The sequence below is a fragment of the Herpailurus yagouaroundi genome, unplaced genomic scaffold, assembly GCF_014898765.1.
Source record: "Herpailurus yagouaroundi ecotype Mexico unplaced genomic scaffold, PumYag 182, whole genome shotgun sequence".
Taxonomy (NCBI): Eukaryota; Metazoa; Chordata; class Mammalia; order Carnivora; family Felidae; genus Herpailurus; species Herpailurus yagouaroundi.
The window spans coordinates 36,704,906-36,728,709 of record NW_024412413.1 but is presented as its reverse complement, the minus strand read 5'-3'; the positions used below and the strand labels follow the sequence as shown (position 1 = coordinate 36,728,709).

The 23,804-nt window shown below is 37.7% G+C and overlaps 1 protein-coding gene across 2 annotated transcripts in view; it reads left to right on the top strand.

Moving 5' to 3' along the window:
• The window catches only part of TMTC2 (transmembrane O-mannosyltransferase targeting cadherins 2), a 411,733-nt gene that overhangs the window by 35,030 nt on the left and 352,899 nt on the right, over positions 1-23,804 (top strand). The gene's annotated exons all lie outside the window — the stretch shown is intronic.

Below are 23,804 nucleotides of genomic sequence, written 5' to 3'. Positions count from 1 at the left end.
ACTTAACTGACTGAGCCACCCAGGCGCCTGTTAGAAAAAAAACATGTATTTTTGGGGCACCTGGGTGGCTCAGTTCATTTAGTGTCTGACTCGTGGTTTCGGCTCAGGTCGTGATCTCACAGTTCGTGGGTTCAAGCCCCACATCGGGCTCTGTGTTGACAGTGCAGAGCCTTCTTGGGATTCTTTCTCTCTCCCTCTCTCTCTGCCCCTCCACCCCATGTCTCTCTCACTCTCAGAATAAACAAATCTTTAAAAAAAATATATGTGTTTTTAATTCAGGCTTCACCCAGAAACCTGAGAAGGAGGGCAAGAAATCACTCCCTAATGCAACTCCACGGTGTCAGGATAGTCAACAAATCAAAACAAACAAACAAACAAACAAAACCCAAAAAGCACCGAAGTAGAAAGTAGAGAAAGAAAGGAAGAAAATGAAATGGCAGAATACTAAGCAGCTGAACAACTTGTAGCTGAGGGTTCGAGCTACAGGCCAAGAAGTTGGCACCTTCATAAGTGCAACCTTTTAACACTCTTGAGACAGAGCTCTGAGAGCCGTGATTAAGGATCTGCTCTGGTCTTTGTCACCTCATTGGCTGTTCCTCCACCGGTCCCTGATGGTCTCTAGCATTTGCAACAACACATTGGAGTAGCTGGCAATGGCAGGCCCTCCTGTGCTCCCGTGGCCCCCGGCATCACTTACCTCACTGGAGTGCCTGGTTCTCTGCTGGCCTTCTGGTTGCGCGAGCATTGCTAATAGAGATGAAGTCCTATTCGGTTTTGTCTTTTGTGTACCCCCAGAGCTTATTATACAGTAGGAACTTTATTACTTAAAACTGGCTTGAGATTATTTAACTTTCTTAATTTTTAGGAAAAGTTTGTTTTGATTAAAATAATCCTTCTAATTTGAAAAGTCAAAAGTACTACGAGGCTTTTAATAAAAAACAGACCCTCCTTCATTCACTCCCTGTTTTAGAGCTGCGTTTCCCCAAAACGGCCACTTTTCATCTCTTCGAGCTTTACTTCTGCTGTAAGTATCTGTGCGCTGGAATAATAAGAGGGTGGCCCTAAGGCCACTCGTCACTTAGGTGCCTTTCAAAAAGAATTGGTGATGGGTATGCAGCTGGCAACGCTCTGTCCGCTTTGAGCAGTGCTGACTTTAGGGGAGACAGATTTTCAGGTGTCCGGGAGATGCTTGCTACTATTGACCGTTCTCTTTAACCCATGTGCACAGAAGTGAACACCCTTAGCCCACCCTGTTTTGTACAGTTGTGTAGCACATGAATATTCTTCAGTGAAGGTGCTAGTTGAAGAGTGAGGTGGTTAAGTCATCTCAGAATCAGAAGCAGAGGAATGAGAAGATAAATTTAATGGAGCCATCCTGAAAAGAAAGCTGCCTATACATCAGTCCCCTTTGCATTACTGCAGGCAGCTTCTCTTTTAAAAGTCTAACGGGCACACTTTGCAAAGTGAGATCTACTTGGAAATTGTGGCTCACATTTTCTAGGGAGGTTAAACGAAGAAGTGAGGCATAGAGATAACTATTTTGTCTTTTCAACTATATAAGTTATTCTGATTAATGTGTTGGCACATGGAAAACTGTTGCATTCAGAGTAGCTAGCGGCTTTTTCTAGTAGCTTGTGGAGAAGCAGACATCTTCAATAAGGTAATTATTTTAAGTGCATCTGTAGCTATGTAATGTGCACATGTGTTTGTAATTACAGTTGGCGAATTTAGAATCAAGTGCCAGATTTATCGGTGTTTATATATTCAGCAAATGAAAAAATCTATTTAATATTGGCTGCTACCTTTACAAATGTGCATTGTTTCAGAGTTTGCAAAGCACGCTCCTTGATAGTTGTCACCACTTAAATTTGCTGTGTAATATGTAGCACAGAAGATTGCGTCGGGTAACCTAACAAGCTTATCGCTGAACTGAGCAAATGTTACTTCGTAGGTTGCCAACATGGGGCTCCAGAGTGTCTAGCCGTGTGGTGGTAAGACTTGGCATGTAGGAGTTCAGGGTTTTTTCTCATCTTTTAAAGAAAGAAAATTATACGTTAGTGAGTACAGTAATATTTTCAGTAAGTAGAAATAACATGCTGTCAGGACATAATTTATGAGAAGTATTTAGTAGGCCATATACAAATTTTAGAACAGTGGGAATTTTTGGCTAAAAATTTATAGCAGTTTGCTCTTAACTAAACTCCAGGCATCAGAGGCCTGCATTTAAATACTTCATATGTACATTAATTTGTTTACTTATCAATTTGTTGAAGTTTTAGGCTTTCGTATAAATAACAGGCCCTTTTTTTGGGCAAAGTCAAGAAAAATAACATGTAGGATTTAGTGCAAGTAATGTCTTACATAAACAGTTTAGTTATGTGTGTGCGCACTGCAGTGAGATTGCTGTGTAATCAGGAACTGGTAAACCAAGGAAGTGTGTAGCTGGCGAGGTCCTATTTTGTAAGGAGTGGTTTATGTAATAAATGACTAAATGGCTCTGCTTTAGTTCTCGGATCACGCTAATATATGCAGAAACAACATAGAGCCAATTCTTGATTAATAGGAAGTTTACCTAATTTGTAAGTCATGAGGGCTGCCCCTTTTTCTCCTTGTTCCTTGCCTCCTCTGCTTCCCCTCCTCATTTTCATAACTGCTTGGAAAAGGTTTGGGTGGGAGAATGATGAGGATTTATCTGGTCGTGATTTCAGCTGATGTTGTTGGAACCTAGGAATGGTTCAAGTGTCTTGCTGGTGTTAAACTTCAGAATTAGTCCTATATGTATTAAAAAAAAAAAATTGTTCAGCCTTCTTTACCAAAAGCAATTTCAAATTGACTCTGGTTCTGGAAATTTAAAATTCTGTATCAGGCTTTACTATCAATTTTTATACAGATTCTTGTCAGAGTAAATGTCTCAATGGGGCTTCTCCCCCTCCCCCTCCCCACCCCCTCTCACCCCAGGCTACTGTTTTCTGGAAGAACAGCTATCCTCCCTGCACTTTGGTTCTCATGATCTTTTAAGGCTCAATGAACAATGAACACAGTAGTTACACACAGACAGATGAGGACTAATTCAGATTTCCAGCTGTGTGGAAGCATGGGTTAGCTGTATTTCTGTAGGTCACACAATTAACTAATTTTATAGTTCTAATTTGGAATATTCCAGGACCTACGCAAAACACTGTTCGCTGGAGCTTAGAAACTGATAAAACGTAGTTTCCTCTTGGGTGCCATCTGAACAGGGTTAATTGCCCTAACAGGACCCTTTTGGAAGGAGTTCCAAAGCATGGATACTAATATCAGCATCACTGTGAGATGTCAGTGGGCTGTATTCACATAATTAAAGCAATTAAAGGCATCAATTAATATAGAAGAAAACTTTTAAGAATTTTTAAATTTTCATCATTTTTAGAAAGAATCTCTTTATTTTCTTCAAAATACTTTCCCTGTTCATTTTGCTTATATTTATACAGTTAAAGCAAGTTGAATAATGGAAAGTATGCAATTAAGAAAGGATGGATATGGGATAAGATCATTTAAGTCTGTTGAATTGTAAGGAATTCCTTGCTGTGAGGTGAGGGTAGCATGTAGGTTTAAGGATACCAAAAGTCATCACAGATTTTAGTGCTATTTCAGTTCAGTAGACATGTATTGAGTACCTACTGTGTTACTAGGTAATAAAATTCTGATTAATGGGATTCACAGATGAATAAACATACCGTGTGCATGCCAGCTCCCTCCTTGTGCAGAGTTTAGGGTTGTGAAGTCCACAGTTAGCAGCTTGTTCAGTGATTTCAGTTTTCTTCTTTTGTGTGTGTGTGTGTGTGTGTGTGTGTGTGTGTGTGTGTGTGTGCGCGTGAGGGGGGTTAATATACCTTTCTAGGAAGTATTTACAGGCAGTCAATCTAAGTGATTAGTCTTACTTGATATTTTTTCTTCTGGTAAATGACATGCCTTTGAGTATATCCCTCTTAGAAGGTAGAAGTTGTTTTGAGGGAAGTTTTCTAAGAGATTATGATTTTGACTGTTATGCCAATAGCAAAGAAGAAGCTGGAAGACAGGGCAGTTGGAGTCCAGAGAAGTAAGAAACATGGTGACATGAAGGAGATTTTGTCTGTCTTCTTTGTGGAAGATATAATGCCAAAGGCATTCTGTGTGTAAACTTGTGTAGTTCTTTGTAGATTATACAGTGAGGCTGAGCATATATCCAAGGAAATATCTCAAGTTTACATAGTCATGGAACTGGTCTTTAAAACTGTGTGTTCCTTCAGTTGCATACCAGGATATAAAATGGCAAATTTTAGCCCACGAATATTCACTGAGGCCCAGGTCAGATGCAGGTTGCTTCCTCCTCGTCATTGCTGTCACTGTCTTACAATTTTAATAAAGAACTAGCGTACGCACTCATTCAGTTCTTCAATGTCAGCTGAGTGCATAGAATGAGTCTGGCCTTGGGCAAGTCACACCAAGGTGTGTGGGTAAATCCCTAGTCTTTTGATAAGAAGGAGCTCAGATGAACAGATAATTGTGCTTTGTGATATTGTGATGTTATGCAGTGGTTGATATATAAGTTTTCTATTGCCATGTAAACAGTTACCATAAGTCTGAGCAGGCTTGGTTGTGTTCTCTGCTTGGGATCTAACAAGGATTAAGTCCAGGTATCACCTAGGCTTTTACCTGAAGGCTTGGGGAGAGATGTGTTTCCAAGCACATTCAGGTTGTCAGCCGAATCCAGTTCCTTGTGGTTGTAGGTCAGAGGCTCTCATTTTCTTGCTGTCAGCTGGTGGTCGGTCACTCTCTGTTCCTAGAGGTCACCCACATTCCTTCAAATGAGGCTCCCTCCATCTTTAAAGCCAGTAGTGGTGTGTCAAGTCCCCTGGTACTTTGAATCTTTCTGATATCCCTTCTATCATCAGCCAGAGAAAACTTCTTGCTTCTGAAGAGCTCATGTGATCAGGTCTACACCCTTTTGCCATAATCACAGGATTCTCCGGGGGCAGAGATCATGAGCGTCATGTTAGAATCTTGCTCACCAGAGTTGTTACTGGAAAATGAAGAGAGGTTTAAAAATGGCTTCTTGGAGTTGGTGATAACTGAGCTGGAGGGACATACAGTTGGGTTAAAGTCCAAGTCTCCACTTACTGGCTTTGTCATTATTATCCAACCAATATTTACTGGGGGCCTGTGTTAGGAGCAAGTCACTGCACTCTCAGAGACTCATTTTCCTCAGTCACAAATTGGGAGACCTATACTTACTTTGAAGGGTTCTTGAGAGAATTAGAGATAATATAATTAAATATCTGACAAAGAGGGGTGCTCATCCATGGAGCTATCAAGAGGGTATATTGCCTTGAGCACAAAATATTACGAGGTGGAGAAGGTTAGTGCCAAAAACTCAGTAGTAAGATAAATTACATGCTAGGCAATATTTTAAAAATAAAGTTAATGCAAAAAATCCATAATGAACCAAATATCAAAATAAATAACACTCCTTGTGCTGAGCCATACTGTGGTCTAAGGCAAAAGGAAGTCAGTGATACTGATCCTATCTTTATTTAAATATTATTTTGTTTTAACTTGGATTTTTAAAAATAGTGTGTTAATTTCTCTATCTTGATGCTGAGTTTTAAATTTTGCACTCAAGATGAAAGCCTTTGTCACCATACCCTAGCCCTGGCATTGTTCACTTGGTAGAAGGTTTTTCTTTTCCCTTTTGGGACCTTGGTAATCGGCAATAGAGCATAGAAGTTACATAGATGGTACAAAAAATTTAGTCAGAGTCACACTTCACTTTGAAGATGGTTTTTGACTACATGTAAATATTATTTTAGGTTATCATCCTGTCATTGTTCTCAGTAGTTCTTCCATTTCTTCATGTATTAAAAGAATGACCAACAATTGTCAAGGTGATTAACTTATTTTTTTTTTAAATATGTACTATGTGGAAAGTACAGAATTCTTTTTTTATTTTGGAGTTGCTTTAAACATCTTTGAGTATCAGTAAAGTCCCATTAGAGTGTTCCCATAATAACGGATCTGTCAGTTTTGACTTTTTTGTTTAATTCCTCTCTAATTTCAGTGGCTTTATAATCGTTCTTTTTAGCTCTTGAGTTTTATTATGGGTGCTTTCCAGTAATGTAAGTGGTTAGGGCAACTGACACATAATATCAGAATGACTTTTTTATTGCAAATCTGTGCTCTATTGTGTTTTCCTTCCACAGCCTTGTCAGAAAAGGCTAATATTTTCTATGGTCTGGGCATTATTCCCATGGTGGATATTTAGTCCTGTGATTGCTGTATTATTGCTAGCATTTTAACATTTCTAAGAAGTACGAACCAAGATGCCGCTTGTTATTTTGGATGTATTCCAAACAATAGACTTTACCTAAGAATAGATAGTTGGAAAAGGAAAACATTGCTTCTGACTAATACAAGCTCAAATGAAGTCTTTGACTTTAATGAAGGTTGCAGTTATACAGCTTTTATGACATGCTAGAAAAATTTATTAATCTCCCTTTTAGCTTACAAATGAACAAATGCCCCACATTTACACACTCATACACCCATGATTTCAGACATTCTTAAATCCTGTAAAATGTGAGCAACCCAAAAGCAGTTGGAATTTATGACCATAAAATAAAATGTCCATCAGGGGAGGTCATATTAATTAATCTGAGGGAAATCTGATACTTCCATTTAAAAATTGTTCCGAATGGTTATAAGCATTAAGTGACTAATGCCATGAGTGCTTTCCTTAATAAAATTTTGACTAGAATTGTAAAATTATGGTGTTGTTTAATCTCCATCCTTTTGAGAAACTTAAATCACACTGATGTCATGATAAATTTAAATAGCAGTCAATATAATACAATTGAGCCAAATTTCTTTCTATATTTTTGCAACTGAACAGTCTTAACACATGCTTTTTTTTTTTTTGAAGATCACATGTCACTAGTAGGAGAGTAATGTTAATAATTAAAATTGTTATGTGCAGCTCTGTTTAGATATGAATTTGAACCTACACCCAAAACATCCACATTGTGGAACTAGAGGGTTCTGTTTACCGCTTTAAAGCAACCACTCTGTAGGGAACTTTTAAAAATAGCTACATTATTAATATATTTATTTAAAATGGCAGGCAGCTCTCTCTACCCCAGGAAGGGAGCAGGAAGTAGATGCCACTGTAAGCAACATAATAGGCTTGTTTCTTAGTTTTGTTTGTATACATATTGCAAATGGTTCAGGAAATATAAATGGATAAATAGTCGGAAGTGAAAGATGATAAACATGGAAATTTTCAACTATATCTTTGACTGTAAAGAAATTTGACGTTGCTTTAAATCTGTGATGCTCAAGCTTGCCGATAGCAAGCCATGAACAACCTATTGAGCTATTTTGTATGCTTTTTAAAGGAATATTTTACCTTTCTAATGCCTAACTACCAGAGCCCAACAGGAGACAATTCCCTGATGTTTTTGTGAGGATCACATTCAACAGAAAGTGTCTTAGGCAATGATGTAGAATAATAAATATATGTTGGGAGAAAGGAAGAAGGCCCATTGGTGTGCAAAGCAAGCTTTAAATTCTTTCTCAACTTTGCCAGTAGTAATTTTCTAGGAGTCATCAGGTTACTGTGGTATTTTTATTTTTGCCTTTCTTAGAAATTTCTAATAGTTCCAGTTTAAACAAAGTAGTATAAATCGTTTGATCTAGTATAATTAGGTAATTTTTCTTTCTCTTCATTTTGCAAGTTTGAAAAGGACAAATGGCAGAAATTACTATGTTCTGTTAAAATAGCATCCCAAGGGACAAACCTGTATTATATCTAGTAAACAAATGAAAATGGCTTCATTATTCGTAAAACCACATGCCTTAGGGGAATTTATTTTTATCTTATGGTTTAACTACTTTATCAGAATTCTCTTCCTACCTTTCATTTAGTTTAGGAAAATATTTCTTTTGATTTTGAATAAAAAGACTGATCTGTTGCCTTTTAAATTTTGTAATCACTTACTGAGGGACAGGCATTTGCGTTCCAAATGAATGCACAGAATTGTTAATAGTTACTTGTTTTTCTTCTTAAATAGACAGAAACAACAAGTTGGCTCTTATGTTTGTTTTAGTTTTATAGTGTTTTTCAAGTTTTAATGCTGTAAGATAAGTTTTAAGAACAGGGAACGTTTTCCTCTGAGTCACCTGGGATAAATTGTCTGTTGACCTAGTAGGAAAACATAATAGTTGAAAATGTGTTCATTCATATGAAGTGAGAATTCCAGATCATTTACCACCAAATATTTAAACACTCTGAGGCTCTTATAGGAAAGAAGAACCAGTTATTATTGTTAATTATTTTAATGTTGGTGGTAGCTGTTTTGATCAGTGATGAAAAAAATTAGTAAAATGATCCTTAGTAAGTCTGCTCCTTAATTAAAAATGGTACATAGAATGGTGTTTGATAAATGCTTGTCCTGTGAATGATTAAGGCAGTGATTATAAGAATCAGAGTGGCCAGTGTGTTAAACAGTGCCAGATATATGCGTTGAACACTAGAATTTGAATAAGACTTATTTCTGCCTTATAAGAGCTCAGATTCCCTAGCCTCTTGGTGGGTAGATGTGGCCATATGATTTAGTTTCGGATGTAAGTAGAAGAGATGTGTGTAACTCGATAGGCATCATTTTCTTTTCTCTTCCTGCTGGCTGGAATATAGGTGTGATGGTGGGATCAAGATGGCCCCAAAGCGGATACCATGAGTTGAATATAGCAGAGCAAGAAGATAGGAGTCTGTTTGGGTCCTAGTGTCAGGGACCTGTATTTCTGGCACTAGACTCTGTATTTATGTAGATGGAATGAAATCCCATCTTGTTTATGCTACTGTTATTTTGGAATTTCTACTTATTTTTGCTGAACTTAATCCTATGTTAAGATCTAATGAGACAAATGTAATCATTGGTCAGGAAGCTAGGTAGGCTAAATGAATTGAATAATGGATATAATTATTCCATCTGTTAGGAATAGGTGGGATATAATTAAGGCAAGAATCCAGGGTTATCCATCTTTATGTGGATACAAGATGCTAGATAGGAATCCAGGAAGACTGACTTCGAAAACCTTAAAGGAAAACGGTATTGGAAAGAGTACTACAGTTGGCTTTACAAAACCTGTATCCTACAGCCAGGATTGCTGTTTACTATTTAGTGAGCCCTGGTTCCTCCAACTATGAAACATACTTTTGATGGTTAGAAAGATGAAATGGAACATGGATGGTGAATTGCTTTGTAAACCATATTCTGGGTAATTAGCACATTGAACATGTACAGCTCATAGGATGGAATCATAATGCAAACTTGAATCGTGCTTCCTGCTATCCATTTAAAATATTCAGAGGGTAAAGTTTATTCCCTGTTATTAATGAAAATTCTGGCAAGTCCTTTGACTTTTGTGGTACTAGAAAGCCTTATAATTCCTTTAAATTGCAATTATCGTCTTTTTTGGGAAATAAATCTTTGTCTCTGGTAGACATTGTAGAAGGGAATCTGCATTCTGGAAGGGTAGATGTGATGGGCTTTTCATTCATTTCATTCATTGAACACCTACTATGTAGCAGGCATAGTTCTAGGCTTTGTGGAGTATGGCAAATGACAAGGCAGAAACTCCTGCTTCTTGGAGCATACTTCTACTGGCTACTACTTTATTCCTTGCTAATTTTTTCTCCATTTACTGGCTGCTGTCATAGACTCTTCTGTGCTATAAGAACAGTATAAAGTGTCCACAGGAAAGTTCTAACTTTAGGTTATGTATTCACACTGGCTTTGCACACTCTGGATCCAGCAGATATCCAGAGCTAACTCATTTTCTTACGGGTGTGTCTGAATCCATCAGAGCCTCCCCTGCTGGGACCCTCTGACCAAAGCTCCCCTGGACTGTTTTGTTTTTCCCTGTGGCTGACATTTTCCCATCAGCCCTTGTTTTTTGGTGATCTGAGTCATTGTCTTTCTCTGTTGGTGACCCTACCTGAGAGCCTTGTTAGAAATGCTTCAGAATGGCTCCAAGCTGGCTCTTCCTTCTGCCAGACCCACGGCTATAATCCATGTCTTTGCCCATCTTTGACCTCCTCTTAGAAAGGGGAACCAGCCAGTGCTTCCCAGATACAGCATTCTTTTGTGTTGCAGCAGGCCGATATTTCTTAGGTTGGGGACACCAGTAAATTGTGGCTTCCAACTATGGGACAATAAAATAAGCTTTCAAGGTGCCCTTGAGGTTTCTTTCTATTGAAGTGAAAGAGGTAGCACTCATTCCTATTCTCCTGTTACCTGATACTTTTGTACCCATTAAATCAGCAAGGGTGCCTACTTCAAAATTTGCATTTTAGTTTACACCTCCCTGTTTATCCGATATTTATCATCTGAGGCCTGAACTAAAACTCTTATTTTAATATCCACTTACACATACTTTTCAAATGTAAAAGTTGTTTATTTGTATTCTGTCTCAAGAGGGCTTTCCTAGGGGTAGCATTGCTGTTTTTGAATTTCAATGCTTGGCTAAATTACTTAATCTTGGCCCAGATGTACAGAGAAAATGGGAGCTTTTTTATTACTCTGTTAACTGATCAGGATTTCCTTGCTTCCTGGATAGTAGGAAAGGGACCACTACAAAGTCAAGGAGAAGAAACAGTCCAACACAATTAGATCGTATCTTTAGGTAAAATGAGGGAGGATCTGAGGTTTTTCTTCCTATCCTCTCTCCTTCAAGTGGTCATGCGAGTGGATGGGGTTGAAAATGGGACATTGGGTAGAGGCGGAGTTGGGGTCCTTTGGTCTGCATACAGCCCTATGAATTCTCATCAGTTCCTAATGGCTCTGTTAATGTGATCAGGATGAGTGATTACTGAGATGCAAGTAGTTCTGTCTTTCTAATGAGGAGAACCTGGACTAATCCCTTTTTTTTTTTTGATCCCAGTACTCTTCTTTCAATTTGTTTGTATTTCTTAGCGTTTATATTTCCCCTCCTGGGTCACATAAAATTGTGGGTTCACTGCGTACCTTATGGAGGCCATCATGAATGTAGTATGGCCAAAGATGATTGTCATTACTCCACATTTTGGGAGGGGATCCTTCTAAAGCATATGCCTTCCCCACTGAATGTAGGACCACTGTACTTGACTTTCATGAGCCCTTCTGTCTTCTGCATCCTTATGATAAAAATCCTGCAAGATAGACAGAACCATGCTTTCATTTATTTCTTTTTGGAAACTTCTATGTTGTATCATCTTTCTTCATGTCTTCAGCTTCATGGCTAAGCCTAAATGAGACAGGAGGATCTAATCAGAAGGTCTTTGAAAAATTTTGTGACACGTACAATGTTTACATTACATGCTACTGCTGTATGGTAGATTGGAAGAAAGGTAACCGGGTAGGATGCAAATGAAAAGAAGTAGGAATTTAGAAATGGCTGTCTTCTACAGAAGACAACTTTCTACTATATCCTCTACATTCTTCATTCCCTTTATCCAATTTATTTTCATTACCATCCCTTCATCATTGATACCCAGACCATCCGATCTCCTTGCCTCTAGTATTCACCTACTCTGGTGCATCGTGATAGCTTCATATGTAGACAGTTACCTTTCTATAACAATTTTGACTGTATCTACCCCTATTTGCTGTCTTTATTATGAAATTTCTCTTGTAGCAGTAGCCATGTGATTTTTGGCAGGTGATTTATCTTCTGGACTTTGGCTTACCTATTGGTAAAATAAGGATAATACATACAATTGTATCCTGCTTCATACAGTTATCACTAGGATAATAAAAGAGCACCATGCCAGGCAAGGACTATCAGGCATTCAATGAATGGTAGTTTTTATTATTATTCCTTTTCTTAGTTTCCCAGCACAAGCCTTCCCTTTTAGCCAGGGTGTTGTCACTTTCCTAAACGTTTTACATTCACTTTTGATCTTGGTTCTCAAATTTGGTTTTTATGCTACAATTTTTTGTTGAGTACCCTTTCCCTCCACCTTGCCTGTTTAAGCCCTACTATCCTTTAGGGTCCATTGCAAGTCTTATTTGTTTTATAGGTGCCTTTATGATAGCTTTATTTCCCATGAATCTGCCCTTTCTTTTAACATCCTTTACACCAATAGATAATACAATTCTCATAACACCTTACAAAACATGAAGCCATAGTCACAATGCATATAACTTACCTACTTCATGTATGGATTTTGTATTTTTTCTCATTGTTTCCCATTATTTTTCTGGTTTTTAAAATCATTTCCTTAGCTTCTTCCACTGGAGACTATGCTCTTGGAGAGAAAGTTTTGTTGTCTTTTTTGACCTGTTTTTATAAGTAAACAATCATGTGCCAAATGCTTGGTAACCAGTTCTTACAAAATATAAAACTTTGGCTACTGTTGACTAATAATAACTGTTAAATTATGTGCATTGGACTTCCATAACCTTTTAGTTATTGAATATCCATCCAATACCTCTCAAAAGTATTTACTGTTTGTGTCTTTGAAAGAAATACTAGTGACTATTTTGGTAAGCTTCTGAAATTTGAACTCTCATCAAAGAGAGTAAGAGTCAAGTACTATCTCAGTTTGAAGTGTTTTTGTTTGCAAATAACAGGAAACCTGTCTCTGGAGACTTTAAACAAATGAGAGTTTCTTTTTTTCAAATAACAAGAAGTTCGCAGGCTAGGAGTCTGTTGCTGCACAACGTCACAGACTAGGGCCTTTCTTTTTCCTCCTCCATCTTTGACATACTGGCCTGGACCTTCACGCATGTTGCTTCATTCTTGCCTAGTGGCTGCTACTCTTGTAAGTGTCTGGTCCATCCATGTTCTGGGCAGAGAGAGTAGGAGAGGCAAAGCATAGGAAGGGCACATCTGCCAAGGCTTTAAAATAGTTTTTATTTATAGAAGCAACATAAAATTTTGCAGAACTCCCAATGGAAAACCTACTTACATCTCCTTGCATAGAAAAGTGCCACATGGTGACCCCTCTCTGCAAGTGGCTGGGAACAGGAGGCAGAGGAAGGTCGGGGCAGACACTGACAGTACCCCACACTAATAGTAAGCAACAGTTCAAATGGCTATTTACCCACCTGAGACTCAACTCTGAAAGTGCCCTCTACTGTATATCAGCCAAAAATCATGCTTCAGGCTAATGACACTAATAATTTAACTTTTCTGAAGGGGGAAGTTTATACTTATTTGAAGTGGATCCTGGATCCTGCTACTCATTGGCTTTTTTTGTTGTGAAAGACTGTGTACAAAAAGATAGTATGGTTTCAGGTTTGGATTGAAGAAATACTCAGACTATAAATCCGTTTTATTGATGGAAGAAAAAAAAAAAGTCACCAGTGAGCATCTTGAAAGCCACAACAGGGATTTATTTTGCCTTCTGTTCATGTGTACGCCCTTTAATTTTTTCATTCTTCAAGCAGAGTTCAGGCAACCCCAAATTAAAGCAGTTCATGGTGTGCGGCACGTGATGATTAAATCTTATCTGGCTGTTCTGGAGATAGACAGATAACAGTTGTCCTGGAAAACCTTTTGTAGTAGCTGAAAAGACAACTGTCACAAAGAATGCTGTAACTCCCCCGTGTTACAAGATAAAGTTAAATTAGATCGGCTAAGGTCCTTTGCAGGTAGTGATCCCTTTAATAGTATTTGAAATGTGTTGACTGAACAGAAATAGTGTCCTAAGTGAAGTTTCATTATCCATGGGAGCCTGTTGTAAATAGCACAGTGTTGTGATGTATGTTTAGTTAATTTCATGTTCTTTTGAAGCTGCTCTTCAGTAGCTTAAAATGCTTATTACCACTAAGCATTGTACATTAGCACACAAGAGCCTAGAGAAAACACCACTTACCCTTTTGGTAACGGACAAATAGATAATAGCGGAAGATGGAATTAATTATCTTTATCACATCAGCCTGCAAAAGAATGGGATTATTTATGCTTCGGAAAAAAAAAATACCATTTTGTTTTTATGAAGATGCAGAACAGGCAAATAGCTGCTGAAGAATAAATTATTTGAATTGATATTAACTCAGTGGCTTATTCAGAGCATCTAGGAATATAGTACACATTTTTTAAGCCTCCCTTCTCCCTTTTAAATTCAAGAAGTAACTGCAAAATGCTGCAGCCTTCTGAATTAGGAACTGTGGCAGAATGATTGGTTTCTTTTGTCCTGCTCTTTACATGGGCAGTCTGTTTGCTTGTCGGCACTATTCAAGGTGCTGATCCTAAATTGTAATACTTATTGGCCCTGGCTGTAGAGAGAGCATTGTTTGCCTGTCTTACTGTGCTCCCGAAAGCATTATGGAATATATATAAGAATTCTTAAATAAGGGTTTTTCATTTGTATTAGAAGTTTCTTCCAGTGATAAAGAAAGCTTTTGTAGCTGTTAGAAAAAGGTATGGGACGTGAGGGTTTTGAAATAACTAAGAACCATATGTGCATTTTTAAAGTTCTTTTTCCTCACTTGCTCAATTATTCAGCTGTTGATTTGGCTCTGACATTTTTGTGTGGAAACAACTAACATTATCAACATTTTATCCGTCTGTTTAATAAATGCTTTGAGGTAGGTGCATTGCATTTCTATCTCATCTTGAGTTCTAGGACTTAATTGATAGCATTTGGTGCTGTATGTGTTTTTGTCTAATGGGTCGTGTTTTGTTGAATTGAGCAGATACTAAGGGACACATAATTTTTCAGCACTTAGGTGTGTAATGGGGATAGAAAAATGACTATGGCTTCTAGCTTTCCGAAGAGGAGAGAGACACAGGCGCATGTGAACAGACACCGCGTGTCATAGGCAGACTTCTAAAGATGGCTTCCCTGGGTTTTCATCTCCTGGCTATTCAATCAAACATGAATGAAGGTATTATAGTGAAGGGATTTTGTAGGTGTAATTGAAGTCCCAAATCAGTTGACCTTAAGATACGGAGATTATCCAGATGGGCCAGATCCTAAAAGTTGAGCCCTTTAAAATTTTTTTTTTTTCCAACATTTTTTATTTATTTTTGGGACAGAGAGAGACAGAGCATGAACGGGGGAGGGGCAGAGAGAGAGGGAGACACAGAATCGGAAACAGGCTCCAGGCTCTGAGCCATCAGCCCAGAGCCCGATGCGGGGCTCGAACCCACAGACCGTGAGATCGTGACCTGGCTGAAGTCGGACGCTTAACCGACTGCGCCACCCAGGCGCCCCAAAGTTGAGCCCTTTAAAAGCAGAGAATTTTCTTTGACAGTGGCAGAAAAGGAAATTAGAGAGCTTCAAAGCCTGACAGGGACTCTCCGCACCTGACCATTGCTGGTTTGAAGATGGAAGGGACTACGTGAGAAGGATCGTGGAAGGTTCTAGAAACTGTAAGCAGCTCCTTGCTGACAGCCAGCAAGAACATGGTGACATCAATTTTACAGTAAGAAAATAGGATTATTCCAGCAACCTGAATGAGCACGGAAGTGGATTCTTGCCTAGAACCTCTAGGTAAGAGGGCAGTGCAGCCATCACCTTGATTTTGGTTTTGTGTCTGACTCTAAGCAGAGAACCTACCAGATTCATGCTGAACTTCTGACCTACGGAACTGTGAGCTAAACGCTGTCTTGTTGCAGGCCTGTACATTTGTGGTAATTTATTTTGTAACAATAGAAAACTAATACATAAATACAGATAGGGTGGTCACTTTATGTTAAGAGAGGTTAGAGACGGTTCATTAATACCAATTTAAGGACCTCCTTTCTTTCCCCCAGAAGGGGTCAGGATGACATTAACAGAATTTTAGATCACTATTTATGTCCTAATTGTATACTGACAAAATAGAAGTCCAGAAGGGTTAATATTTTTATCCAAGGTTTTGGAACTAGGTAGTGGAAGACAGAGCTGGGATAGGAGCTTGTACCCTGATTCAGGTTTCAGTGTTGTTTACATGTATCTCACGGTGGTGCATAAGGAATTCTAGCTTTAAATAGGAAACAAAGTATGAAGCCAAAAAATGGCAGTTTCTCTGTGATAATGCCAAATATCAGGGAAGAAAGGAATAGAAAAGTAATTTCAAGAAAGCATTATGATTTTTTATCTGAAGATTCCAAAGCATGGAGTGCAGTGTGGTATATGTTGCCATGACCGTTTTGATGCCAGTATAAAACCATGGCACACTCAGTGGAGTGTTAGTCCATTCAGAGGTGACCCATGGCCGAGTTCTGTCAGTGATTCTACTGTTATTTGGAGTATTATTAAAATGGCTTTTTTTTTTTTTTTAACTTTAGACATCTGGAATTTTCTTTTGAGCATCCATAGTGATAGCAGCTATTTGACCCACTTTATTTTATTTTATTATTTTATTATTATTTTAATATTTTATTTTATTTTTAATTTATATCCAACTTAGTTAGCATATAGTGCAATAACGATTTCAGGAGTAGAATCCAGTGATTCATCCCCTACGTATAACACCCAGTGCTCATCCCAACAAGTGTCCTCCTTAATGCCCATTGCCCATTTAGCCTATCCCCCAACCTATGACCCCTCCAGCAACCCTGTTTGCTTTAAGAGTCTCTTATATTTTGTCCCCCTCCTTTGTTTTTATATTATTTTTGCTTCCCGTCCCTTATGTTTTCTATCTTAACTTCCACAGATGAGTGAAGTCATATGATATTTGTCTTTCTCTGATTGGCTAATTTCACTTAGCATAATACACTCCAGTTCCATCCATGTAGTTGCAAATGGCAAGATTTCATTCTTTTTGATTGGCGAGTAATATTCCATTGTGTGTGTGTGTGTGTGTGTGTGTGTGTGTGTGTGTGTGTGTGTTGTTGATAGTGCTACTATAAACATTGGGGTGCATGTGCCCCTTTGAAACAGCACACCTGTATCCCTTGGATAAATACCTAGTAGTGCAATTGCTGGGTCATAGGGTAGTTCTATTTTTAATTTTTTGAAGAATCTCCATACTGTTTTCCAGAGTGGCTGCACCAGTTTGCATTCCCACCAGCAGTGCAAAAGAGATCCTCTTTCTCCACATCCTCACCAACACCTGTTGTTGCCTGAGTTGTTAATTTTACCCATTCTGACAGGTGTGAGGTAGTATCTTGTTGTGGCTTTGATTTGTATTTCCCTGATGATGAGTGATGTTGAGCATTTTTTCATGTGTCTATTAGCCATCTGGATGTCTTCTTTGGAAAAGTGTCTATTCAAGTCTTTTGCCCATTTTTCACTGGATTATTTATATTTTGGGTGTTGAGTTTGATAAGTTCTTTATAGATTTTGGATACTAACCCTTTATCTGATACATCATTTGCAAGTATCTTCTCCCATTTGGTTGATTGCCTTTTAGTTTTTTTGATTGTTTCCTCACTGTGCAGAAGCTTTTTTATCTTGATGCAGTCCCAATAGTTCATTGTTGCTTTTGTTTCCTTGCCTCCAGAGACATGTTGAGTAAGAAGTTGCTGTGGCCAAGGTCAAAGAGGTTGTTGCCTGCTTTCTCCTCTACTGTTTTGATGGCTTCCTGTCTTATGTTTAGGTCTTTTATCCATTTTGTGTTTATTTTTGTGTATGGTTAAGAAAGTGGTCCAGGTTCATTCTTCTGCATGTCGCTGTCCAGTTTCCCCAACACCGTTTGCTGAAGAGACTGTCTTTTTTCCATTGGATATTCTTTCCTGCTTTGTCAAAAGATTAGTTGGCCATTCGTTTGTGGGTCCATTACTAGGTTCTCTATTCTGTTCCATTGATCTGTGTTTCTGTTGTTGTGCCGGTACCATACTGACTTGATGATTACAGCTTTGTAGTAGAGACTGAAGTCCAGAATTGTGATGCCTCTGGCTTTGGTTTTCTTTTTCAGGACTGCTTTGGCTCTTTAGGGTCTTTTCTGGTTCCATACAAATTTTAAGATTGTTTTGGCTCTGTGAAGAATGCTGGTATTATTTTGATAGGGATTGCAAATTTTTTTTTTTGACATATAAACATGGCATAGTTTGTTCTTAAGCATACTTTTTTTTTTTAAATGTTATTTTTAGTGGTAGTTAACTGATGTGATGAATAAGGGTAGCTTCTTGTTTTATTTGTACCCAAGAAATAGGATTACCCAGTGAATTCCCTCTTTGCTTATTTCATAGTAATTCTGTGTAGAGCCTCTGTAGTGTTGGCCTGGAGTGTGTTGGCTGCGGAGGAGGTGAAGTGAGAGGTTCTCTATTTTCGTATCTTCTTTTCCTGCCCAGAGGTCTCGTGTTACCATGGAATCACTTTTGTTTTTCCTGAGTGTGCCAAACTCTTCTTCTTCCTTTTTTTAATAGAGAGATAGATGACTTACAACAATGTGTAAGTTTAAGGTATATGACATATTGATTTATGTATTTATGTTGCAGTATGATTGTCACTGTAGCATTAGCTGACACCTCCATCATATCACATAATTGTCATTTCTTCTAGTGTTGGGGATAATTAAGACTGGTCAGACTCTTTCATCTTGGACTTGGCTTCAACTTTAGAAACTATCATTCATTTGTGTTCACGTAGTGAGAAAACAAAATCCTTGTCCTTCTTGACTTACATTCTAGTAAGAGACAGACAAGCAACTTTTTTTTTTTTTTTTTTTTAAAGCTTAGGACAGTCTACCTGCTTGGCTTCTCAGACATGAGACTAAAAATGTGGGTACAACTCTACCTTGTAGACTTGATGGTTTCTTTGCACAGCAGCTGAGCTCCTGAATTTGAGTCCCAGCCTCAGCACAAAGAACCCAGTATCTCCATTCCTTTTGGTCCCAAGTGGGCTCCATTTCTCTTGATCTCATTCAGCCAGACTTGCTGTGCCTCTTGGAGCAGATATAAGCAGAAGCCAGTCTAGTGCCTCAGGAAAGAAGGTTAAGATTGTGTTAACACATCGAAACTTTATTTAAAGCAGTTTTTAAAGATGGACAGGGGAATGAATAGTTCTCACAAACAAAACTATAATAAGCCAACTCAGATATTTGTGTGATAGCACAACGTGCACTTAGTTTTTTCCCTTCCCTTCAATTGTATTTAGTTCAAATTATGAAGTGCTTTCTAAGTTTTATATCATTGAGCTCTAAAAGTGAAAACCATGTTATAAACAAAGAATGACTGATGTTCGGTACCTCCTATAATGCTGACCAGTCAGGTGGGCTAACGCTGGAAACCATCATGCATGGTTGAGATGTAGGGGCGAGATGGGCTTTGATATCTTTTCCTCATTTTTGAGTGGTGACCCGAAACAGCATTGGGTTTACCATTTCCTAAAGGAGTTAAACTTTCTTGGCATTCTTCCCTCCGTTCTCCCCACCTACCACTACCAGTGAATAGGGATTGCATCAGGGGCTCCTGGGTGGCGCAGTCGGTTAAGCGTCCGACTTCAGCCAGGTCACGATCTCGCGGTCCGTGAGTTCGAGCCCCGCGTCAGGCTTTGAGCTGATGGCTCAGAGCCTGGAGCCTGCTTCCGATTCTGTGACTCCCTCTCTCTCTGCCCCTCCCCCCTTCATGCTCTGTCTCTCTCTGTCCCAAAAATAAATAAACGTTGAAAAAAAAAAATTAAAAAAAAAAAAGAATAGGGATTGCATCAGAAATAGTCATAATATTAATTATCTTGTAATAATAGCTGATATATAGAGATTTTTTAACCTAAGGCTAAGTGCTTTGTAAGAATTAGCTCATTTATTTCATACAACAATCCTGTGAGATAATCATAGGTGTCCATCTTCAGTCCTGTGAGATAATAACAATAACTATTATTAATCCTGTGTCTTTGAGTGGATTCTTGTTTCCAACACCTCAGAAAGTGCTTCATAAATATTTTTTTTCTAGTTCCTCACCAGGGCCTCCTGAGGTATTACTCTACCAGCATGTAATCTCTATGAGATCAGTGACTTTATTTATTTTCTTCTTCTGGATGAAATCCTAAGACAGCAGCTATTATAGCACTTGGTAGGTGCTTAGTAAATAGTTGATAATGAATGAACAAATTCCAAGTTTTCTGATGATGAGACTGTTAAACAAAAAGAAGTTAAATTTGCTCAAGGTCAAGTGGTGAAGTTGGAATTTTCACCAACGCAAGTGTGACATAAGAGCCTTTAATCTATCTTTCTTTCTTTTCTCTTTCTTTCTTTCTTTCTTTCTTTCTTTCTTTCTTTCTTTCTTTCTTTCTTTCATTTAAAGTTTTTATTTAAATTCTAGTTAGTTAACATACAGTGTAATATTAGTTTCAGGTGTAGAATTTAGTGATTTATCACTTAAATACAACACACAGTGCTCATCACAAGTGCCCTTCTTAGTTCCCATCACCCATTTAATCCACCCCCCTGCCCACCTCCCCTCCAGCAACCCTCAGTTTGTTCTCTATAGTAAGAGTCTGTTTTCTGGTTTGTCTGTCTCTGCCTCCCAGTGTTCATTTGTTTTGTTTCTTAAATTCCACATATGAGTGAAATCATATGGTATTTGCCTTTCTCTGACTTATTTCACTTAGCATATAATACACTCTAGCTCCATCCACATCATTGCAAATGGCAAGATTTCATTCTTTTTGATGGTTGTGTGATATTCAATTGTGTGTGTGTGTGTGTGTGTGTGTGTGTGTGTGTGTGTATACATACATGCCACATGGTCTTTATCCATTCATCAGTTGATGGACATACAGGCTCTCACCATAGTTTGGCTATTGTTGATAATGCTGCTATAAACATCGGGTGCCTGGACCCCTTTGGATCAGTATTTTTATATCCTTTGGATAAATACCTAGTAGTGCAATTGCTGGGTCATTGGGGAGTTCTATTTTTAACTTTTTGAGGAACCTTCACATTTTTTTTACAGAATAACTGTATCAGTTTGCATTCCCACCAACATTGTAAGAGGATTCCCCTTTCTCTGCATCCTCACCAGCATCTGATATTTCCTGTGTTAATTTTAACCATTCTGACAGGTGTGAGGTGATGTCTCATTGTAGTTTTGATTTGCATTCCCCTGATGATGAGTGATGTTGAGCATCTTTTCATATGTCTGCTAGCCACAGCCTGTAATTTCTATGTGTAAGCTATGAGAGTTATTTTTTTTGTTGTTGTTATCAATTTCTGTAGTAATGTTGAATTTAGAGGCTGAATGATATATACTTGTAGGTTTCTGAAATAATAGGTATAAAGTTATTTTGGAAACTGTTCACAAAGTTATTTTGAAACTATTGTAAATCATCTCTTAGTGGAAAAGCTGTAGGTTAGAGTGCCTAGTCTTGAAAAAATCATGCATAATGTGAGTATTGCTTGTTTATGGGAAAATATGAATATACACAAATATATATGAATATATTCATATGAGTATATATGAATACATATGAATATATAAAATTCTGTGACACATTCCATCATATTTTTAGTTCTTTTAAAGAAGAAAAAGTTGAAAGTGTAATATTTAGCACATTTGTCAGTGTTTACTATTTTATAAACTATAATACATAATTAAAATATGGATTTCCAAAATGTATTGACACTAAGCTCATACTGTCAATATTTTGTAATGCTTTTCTCTTTCCCTTTTATAAAAAGTATCTGGAATTATGAACATGTATGTTGTATGGAGTCTGAACTGTGTTTTTGATACTTACATATTTAGGGCGTTTCTAGTGAAAGTTTTGTGTTAAAAGGGGTGAACAGAATTTCAAGTTATTTCAAAAATGATTGCACCAATTTCCATTATATCCAGAACATTTTGAACATGTGCTTTGTTCCAACCAATGTTATTGGCTATTAGTTTTCAAAGTTACTGTAATTTTTATAGGAGAAAAAGGGCATTCCATTTTAACTTGAAGTCTGTAGTTTTGGTAAAGTTAAACATTTTACAAGTTGGTGTTAACTAAATACACTCCCCCATAAGTTATCCATTCATTTATTGGCAGTTTTTTGTTTGTTTGCTTCTTTTTATTTAGCTCTCTAGTTGGTTACAGGAATCTCATGACTGGTATTATCCTGAGTTACTAATATGCAAGCTGTTTATACTCTGAAGAGCATAAAATTGGGAGCAGCTAGGCATTCTTTGGGTATAGTGGTTTAAAGAATTCATAAAGGCTAACCACTACATCCCGCAAATTTTGAATTGGGAATATATGACTACATAATACCAACATATACCTTAGTAGACATTAGACAACATCCAGAATGTAGAACTTTAAAGAAAATTAAATGCTACAATAGGATTTGGCTTTAAATAGTAGCAATGAACTTTATGCATAATAATCTAAGACTTTCGGGGGTAGTACTAACAATATATTGAGACACATCTTCTCTGTCTCTTCTTTATTCCAACTCATGGCTATGCTGTGGTGGGGAGTAACTGGATCTGAAATCTCCCACATCGGGTGTCACTGTCTTGCTGTCATTAGCCACCAGGCTCCAGTCACCCAGATCAATTGTTCCTGCTGTCCTTGAGGGCTGCTTCACTGAGAGTTTCTCTCTTTGGGTCTTTTCATCATCTTTTTGAATGAATACTGTTCTCTTAAACCAACAAAATAGAAGCATACACCTGTTGACCTTGTGGCTTTTCTTTTCCAGTAAAGAAGCATTCAGGCAGATACCGGATATAGAATTGGTCCTATCTGCTGCTTATCTGGTCTACTCGTCACTCTTGCCCTCCTATACTCAGGAGCCAAATAACTCTTCATAGATTAACTGTGTAAAGTTTATTTAAAAACAACAACAACAACAACAAACATACAGGGAGGAAATCATTTGTTGCTTCAGTTTTGATATTGTCATGCCAGTTTGCTCGCTGAAAACAAAATAGCTTTTTTTTTTTAAATTTTATGAAGGGAGTTTTGTAAAAACAAAAAGTTTGACCACATGTAAACATCCTTTCAATGATTTCTCATTTGTGGCTTTACTGTGTGGAGGACTGAAGTTTAAAATAAATACAATGTTATGATAATAAGGGTTTACAATGACTTTTTCAAATTGGCCAGTGTTTTATATATTAATTATGTGGCTTAATAATTTTGACTGGAGAAACCTGACTAGGAAAACAGTTATTCATTTCTGTTTGCCAAATTGAGAAGAATTCCTAAAAAAGAAAACTTCAAAAGCTCGTTCCTTTCAGAGAACGTATGAAAACTTTACACATAACTTCTGAAATTTAGGTCTCTTTTGTGAAATAGCCAAAGGCATAATAAATTCTCTGGGAGACCCAATTGATTAATGTGTAAAGCTGCTTAAAATTTCAAAGATCTTCTAAAATGCATTTCTAGTTTTTTGATGCAAAAGTTAATTGATTTCAAATGTCAGCCCATGTCTTATGGTGATGAAAGTGGTTGGCCCTGTTAGGAAAATACAGGTAAAAATAAATGGTACTGTGTTAATTGGAAGAGCTTGATGGAGTTAGAGTCATCATTGAGCAAATTCTCCAGAGTCTTAGTAGGTCATATTTTGCCATGTATTGGGATGTTCTGGGATCCTAGTTACATCTATCAAGGGACAAATGGAGATGTCACCAGAATCAGGAGATTGAGATTTATGCCTGGGAGTCCACCTCTTTTTCTAGAAGGTACCCCAAGGGAATGACATTTGCTCATACTTCCATTATTCTGCCTTTTGTTTATGAGAAATGAGAGAAGCTGGAGAAGTTAAGGCATTTCATAGTGAATAATAATCAAGAGTAATTACACTTTTATTTATTTATTTATTTATTTATTTATTTATAAATTTTCTTTTTTTTCAACGTTTATTTATTTTTGGGACAGAGAGAGACAGAGCATGAACGGGGGAGGGGCAGAGAGAGAGGGAGACACAGAATCGGAAACAGGCTCCAGGCTC